This window comes from Cavia porcellus, unplaced genomic scaffold, assembly GCF_034190915.1.
Source record: "Cavia porcellus strain 051 isolate PalLab524CR breed Dunkin Hartley unplaced genomic scaffold, mCavPor4.1 scaffold_8, whole genome shotgun sequence".
Classification (NCBI taxonomy): domain Eukaryota; kingdom Metazoa; phylum Chordata; class Mammalia; order Rodentia; family Caviidae; genus Cavia; species Cavia porcellus.
The window spans coordinates 38,867,776-38,874,922 of NW_026947491.1; the positions used below are offsets into that span (position 1 = coordinate 38,867,776).

The 7,147-nt window shown below is 37.6% G+C and overlaps 1 long non-coding RNA gene across 1 annotated transcript; it reads right to left on the reverse strand.

Moving 5' to 3' along the window:
• Positions 1 to 3,308: 3,308 nt before the first annotated feature.
• LOC134477290 (uncharacterized) lies at positions 3,309 to 6,569 on the reverse strand. Its single transcript, XR_010049233.1, has 3 exons — positions 6,367 to 6,569; positions 6,060 to 6,213; positions 3,309 to 3,499 (listed from the first exon to the last, which is right to left on the reverse strand). It is a non-coding gene; the product is annotated as an uncharacterized LOC134477290 (long non-coding RNA).
• Between the last annotated feature and the right edge of the window lie 578 nt (positions 6,570 to 7,147).

Below are 7,147 nucleotides of genomic sequence, written 5' to 3' on the forward strand. Positions count from 1 at the left end.
CGGTGGAATTTACTTCAAAATAACTCAGTAAGGAGAATGAAAGTAGAAGGAAGACATGAAACAGGACTGTGAGTTGCTGTCTGATCTAACTGGAGGAGTTGGGAGTGAGAGGATGTGGAGACCTCACCTTAGTAGATGTGAAAATATTCCACGATAAGACATTTAAATAAAATATTGTTATTTCACAACTATTAGGAAATGCTAAAATATGATACATTGATGTATTATTGCCAAATTACTTTTACTTTATGAAAAGATGTATAAACACTTTCAAAAAAAGAAAAGCAGTATCACTTAGTGGTGCACATCCAAGTATTCTGTGTTGGACTCACTTATGTAGGACCTCTTGATGTCTACCTGTGCAGCCTGTGACTTTTCTTCTGACTCTGCAGTATAGGTATTCCTGAAGAACGGAGAAGCAGGCTTTCCAGATAATAGCTCAGAGCTGCAATCAATAACTCATCTGTGCAATCATGTGTCTGAGAAAGAAAGTGTGCCAGCTGGAGCAGAGATGCCTCAAAAAGTGCCACGACTGCTCTCCACACTACAACTGCAAATATCTGAGACTCAGTGAACATGCAACTTTTTTCTTTAACTAAGGGGAAAGAATTTAGAAGTTAATTTTATAACTTATCAGAATTAATAGTTATCACAGAATTTAAAATAGCTGCTATATCAGTGTATGCCATACATAGATACTGTGCTAAGAACATCACATCCATAACCTCATTTATATTCTGATTCATTCATTCACTCATTCATTCACAAAATACTTAGTGACAGTAATGAGTCAAACATCATACCAGGCTGTGAGGACACAATGATTTAGCACCAGAGAAAAATTCAGACATTAATTACTCACCCAAATACATCACTACCAGTGGTATTAAAAGCTGTGGGGGAAAAGCATAGATGTTAACCACAGAATTGCATCTCATCTGGGGAGGGAACTGGGGAGAATTTTGTGAGAAGATAATGTGACAACTGAAACATGCAGAATAAATGATATTAAAGCAGATTTTAAAAAGAAAGGAAAATAGCATCCCAGATAGAAAGAACAGTATATGCAAATGTCCTGAGCCTGGAGACAGCATGGTGAATTTAAGGAACTGGACAAAGGTTAGTCTGGGTTTCCCCAGGATATCCCTATGGCCCAAACTGTCACTGCAGGACAGAGTGTGGGCCTTTTATTTCTCAGGCCTCAAAAGAAACTCTAGATTTGTTCACTCTGAGGACCCATGGAATGACTTTTGTTATTAGATCCAGGTGCAGATAATTCATTTTCAAGTGATTCTCAGGTATCAGGTACAGAGGCTAGTGAAAACCAGGGAAAGTTTACAGCTCCTGGGCAGAGGACAGAGCAGTAGAAATTGAACAATGCATGTGAACGTGAGAAGTTAGGAAGCCACAGGGCTTGCCAATGAGTCAGATACTGCCTGTTGGCATGAAAGAGGTGCCAAGAGAGAGTCACAGCTCTGCGCACCCTGCCACCCTACCACCCTCATCAGACCCCTCCAGACTTCTGCCAGTGAGCAGGGGTGGGCCACCTCCACGCCCTGCCATCCTTCCCTCAGAGACTCCCCTACCTCCTGGACCTAGTATTGCTGTTTATCTTCAGCTCCCACTCCTCCTCCCAGAACTTTAGACTGATGTGGATTAACCATGCTGGGTTGATGGGAGACTCAATAACCCCTCATCCAAACAGAAGACCTCAGTAGGCTTCCACCAGTGTGGTGAGTTTGTCCCTAAAATAGAAGACTTCAGTGGGTAAACAGGAGCAGTAGCAAATTCCCCTCCAGCTATAGGAGCTTGACAAGCTTGGCAAGAGTGTGGATGAGTGCTTCCTCCACATAGAGAACATCAGGTAAGTTGAGGAGTGTGCCAATAAGGCCTCCCCCAACCCTGGAGAAAATCAAAAGGGCTTATGAGTCACCCAGTGACATACTAGAGTCCTAGCTGAGACAAACACTATAGACAGTGAGATCTGGTGACCTAAAACAACATAGGTTGTTCTAACCTATGTTCTAATATCTAACATAGATGGCCTTGATACACTAAGAAAAAAAAAAAGAAAAAAAGAAACACAGGCAGAGTAGATCAGGAGGTAGGGTCCACCAAGATGTTCTGTATAGGAAATATAATTAACCTGAAAAAGAGTTTACGGACCAAAAATCAAATATGAGAAAACAATGCTCTCTGTGACAGGGAACCAGAAAGAAATACGGGCAACTCAACGAACACCTGCAGATAGGTTGGAAAGACAGGATACTTATGTGCAATAGAGAACTACTTAGCTATAATGAAGGAAAACCTTGAGGTTTTTGCAGGTAAAGGAATACAACTTGAGATCAAGTCCAGGAGTGAGAAGGTTCAGAACCTCTTAGGTAAATAGCAGGTTGCCCTCCCCAATCTAAAAACTGAGGGAGTTGGTGGGATCCAAAATGTACAGTGCACCCTGTGGGAGTGAAAGGGGAGGAATGGCTGGAAAAAAGAAGGCAGAGGATATTGTTAATAGTGTATCAGGACTTAAAACTGACATTACTCACACTGCTCTGTTTAGATGGATTGTATTCTGTTCCAGTTTGTCTACTTGTACTAGATTTGAAGGCACAGACAGCTATCCCCAAAATAGCAGGATATAGTATGGTAAACATCCTTAATGTCCTATTAACTTAATCTGAAACCCTGTATAACTCATACTGTTTTATCATGACTGATCTTAGTTGAATCTGATTTGTTAGATTGCTGTTTTATACTGACAGATTTTATTCAAATCTGTTATGATTGATAGTATCAAGTCTGAGAGTGTAGGCAACTACACTGAAGATGACAAGATTCACTAGGACACCCACTCTGGTTTGATTATTATCTGCTTTTAAAGTTTTACATTGTTTACAATGTTTTGTTTTTATTAATATTGTTGTGTACTGCTATATTCAATTATATTATGCCTGATGATATAGACAATTCTATTGAAAATAACAAGAGACAACACAGTAACCATTGTAGAACACCTTGTACTGTGGTTTTATATGACCTTTCACTTCATGTTTTTATTGGAATTTGTTTTGTTTTGTCTTCCTTTTTTTGTTTTTCCTCTAATGCAGCAAGGATAGAAATACATGTAGAGACTCATCCATGTGTAGAAACTATAAACAGTCTATGAGAACTGACCATATGACACATGATGAAATGAACAACTACTTTAAAGAAAAAGAGACACTATAGTACCCAGTGCTCATTCTGTAGCATCATGATGTGAAATCCAGCAATATTATTATTGTTTGTACAGAGTGATTTTAGCCTGTTTTGTTTTGTTTAATTTCAACATACATGAAGTTATGGACAGCTATTTTGAAGAGAAGAGACACTATGACAGCCATTGTTGACTTCCCTATTGTCTGATCTTGAGGACCTAGAACATCTTCGTCATCTTGTTCAGATCAGTTCTGTACTATGTTGCTTCATGTGAATTCTCTCTGTGTGACGATATGGACAACTATTTGGAAGAAAACAAGAGACAGTATGATAGGCAGTGAAGATCTCTGATTGTCTTGCTTTGAAATTTATGTCTCTTATATTGCTTTCATATGTTCTGTTTTGTTGTGTTTAATTTTGCCCTCTTTAAAATAAAAAAAAAGAAAAAGAAATTGACAGAATGGAACAGGAAATGGGATCCCACAATATCCTATATACAAGAAACACATCTGAAAGGAAACTGATAGATTAAAAGTCAAAGGATGGAAAATAAAAGCAAAAGGAACCCAGAAAAAAGCAGAGGGCAGATGTGAACTTCAAGCCTAAAATTATTAAAAGAGATAAAGAAGGCCACTACATATTAGTTACTGGAAAAATTCAAGAAGAACTAACAATTATAAATATATATGCAACAAATACAGGAGCACCCGGCTACATAAGACAAATACATTAGTATAAAACTTCAAAAGCATATCTCATATTTTTATCTCATACTTTTAAATTTTATGCACTTCAAAAGAAATCATCAATAAAGTGAAAAGAAAACCCAAAGAATGGGAAAGAATTTTGGCCAGCAACCCCTCAGGCAAAGGACTTCTATCCAGAACATATAAAGAATTGAAAAACATCAAGCCCCCCAAATTCAAAGAGCCTCTCCAAAAATGGGCATCTGAAATGAACACACATTTCTCAGATGAAGATATACAAATGGAAAATAAATACATGAAGAAATGTTCACCATCACTGGTCATTCAAGAAATACATATTAAAACAGCACTGTGGGGCTGGGGATTTAGCTCAGCGGCATAAGCGCCTGCCTTGCAAGCAGGCAGTTGTGAGTTCGATCCCTGGTACCGATAAAAAGGAAAAAGACAAAAAAAAAAACCAGTGCTGAGATTCCATCTCACTCCAGATAGAATGGCTGCCATCAAGAAAGCAAATGATAACAAATGTTAGCAAAGTTGTGGGGAAAATGAAAGACTTCTCCACTGTTGATGGGAGTACAAACTGGTACAGCCACTATGGAAATCAGTATGAAGAATTCTCAGACAACTAGGATTGGGAGTCCCTTTCAATCCAGCTATCCCCCTCCTGTGTATTTTCCCAGAAAAATTGAAAAGGTCATGTCACAGCATTGTATGTACACCCAGTTTTATAGCAGCACAATTTGTAATAGCTAAATCTTGAAAATAACCAAGACACCCATCAACTGCAGAGTGCGTGAAAAAGGTGTGGTATTTTTATACAATGGAATATCACACAGCTATAAAAAGGACAATTTTGAGACTATTATGGATAAGTGAAGACAACTTGAGACTATCCTCATAAGTGAAATAAATCAGACTCATATTTGTAAATATCATATTGTCTCTCTAGTGTAAAAAGTAACAAAAACTGAAGACGTAATAAGATCCAAAAATGTACAATAGATATTGTAAAAATGAAAGAGAAGGAAAGTGCTCTAAAGGACATAACTGTATATATGTTTAAGAGATTGTAAGACAGATAATCATACTAAGTTTTTGTTGGATCATCGAAAAAAATGGTTTTCACTGTCATTATTTGATTGCCTGTCCACTTTCTGTGCTCTGATTTTGTAACTTGAATAACTATTTCTAAGATAACAATATGTAATTTATCAACTAATGATTTCTTAGTGTTATTTTGTATTATTTCTAGCCTTTTTTCTGTATTTTTTTCTCTAAATTAAAAAAAAAGAACTCAAAAAAGAGAGAGAGAGAGAGAGTACCAGCTGCTGACTTTCAGATCTGCTAGATGATAGTGTGACTTTCAAAGACAGAGAACAGCACAAGAGGGTCAGGTATATGGAGGAAAATGTGGTGCCATTATTTAGATGTGTTAAACTTTATATGCCTTCTAGGTTATCAAGTAGGTTCGGTAAATGTACATGTAATGAATGAATAAATTTGCTCATCCAATGCTGAAAGTTGGGCAGTTCAGTAGAAGCACTTATATTTGGAGGGGGGGGCATGGGTACCTCTGTGAGTATATTTGAAAACTCTATTTCTAGAGTTTCATATTAACTCCAGGTCAATTCACAGAACTCTTGTGGATATTTAGAATGGCTGGTGCCTTTGCTGTAACAAACAGCAAACACGTCTCCTTTGTTTGAATCTGTGACTCTCTCTACAAAACATAAATGGCAGACTTAATGAGCAGCTTGAATTGCCTTTCTTGCTTCCTTGTGTGCAAACACAGCATAATCTCAAAAACTAAGTGAATGGTATAATTGCTTTTTTATCAATAATAAGTAACTGAAGACTCATCAAATGGGAGAGATTCATTATTCTTCTTAGATAAGCTATCCTGCGCTGTCAGTATTGGTTAACTGGCTTGCTTGCTTGATTTCCATGCCTGGTGACATGGACACACCACCAGTCTCAATATCAACGTTGAGAGATGACCCTGCTGTCTTATTCTCGGGATAGTCTGAGCCATTCCTGCACCCAAGGACCTGGGTGCTTTAACTTGGCTTCTGGACTTAGAGAGAGTATATGGGTCCTATCTATGCTTCTCTGTATCATGAGCTGAGCATTCTTTTGAATCAGAGAAGGCCTTACCTTGCCCACACCTTGCTGCATTTCCCAGTCATCCATAAGCAGTCCATTCCATTCACAGTGATTTCAAATAACCCAAGCATATGAGAATGTGTGGCCATCTGTTTGGTGGATCAGAACTGGCTGACTGCCAGGGATCTGTCTCAGTTAAGGTTCACTAGAGAGACAAATTAAATAGGAAAGACCAACATTAATAGGAAAAAGGATCATATATGTACATGTATATATATATATATATATATATATATATATGTACATGTATATATATATATATATACTTTTTTTTACTAAGTAAACTTAAAATGTCCACCTGTAAAATGGCCATCTTCATGCTGAAGAGCTGGAGGATCCATCGAAAGTCGAAGGCCTGATGCTCACTGCAGAGTCCAGTGCGAGTTCGTGTCAGAGATGGAAAGGATCTGTGCTGGAAGCCTGAAGAAACTGGAGATGAACAGCCAAAAGTGATGGCAAAGACCAGAGCTCCTCTGAAGAAGCAACAGGGAGTAAGACTTCCTTCACCTTTTCCTTTATTCTCTGGCTAGGCTGTAAGCCTGTTAGTTGTAAGCTGTAAGCCACATCTGAGCTGGGTATTCTCACTTCGGTTGTCTACATGTCAATCAGTCACCTACAGACACACCAAGGGTCTTACTAATCCATTAGGCATTTCTTAATCTGTTCAAACTACCATCACAATTGGCTCTCATAGGTCACTGTTTGTCAACATGACAAGCAGACACATTTCCTTAAATGATACTTGACTTCAAATACAACAGAAATTTCATAATTATTTCTAAAATGATACAATTTTCTTGCATACAAACAGAAAGGTACTAATTCTCTCCCCAGAACAGAAGGCAAAGATTCTCTGTGTGTTACTCTTCTAACATTTCATAACTTAAAAAATTATAATGTAGATTAAACAATAATTAAGAGCCAACATTATCTATCAACAGGTTCAACAAAGATACCTGCTTATATGTGTACACATATTCACAAACAGAGTAACAAAATACAAAAGAAAAAGTACAACTAAAATCTTTATTTCTATAATAGGTCGCATGATCTTAGCTACTAATTATTCTTATATTCCC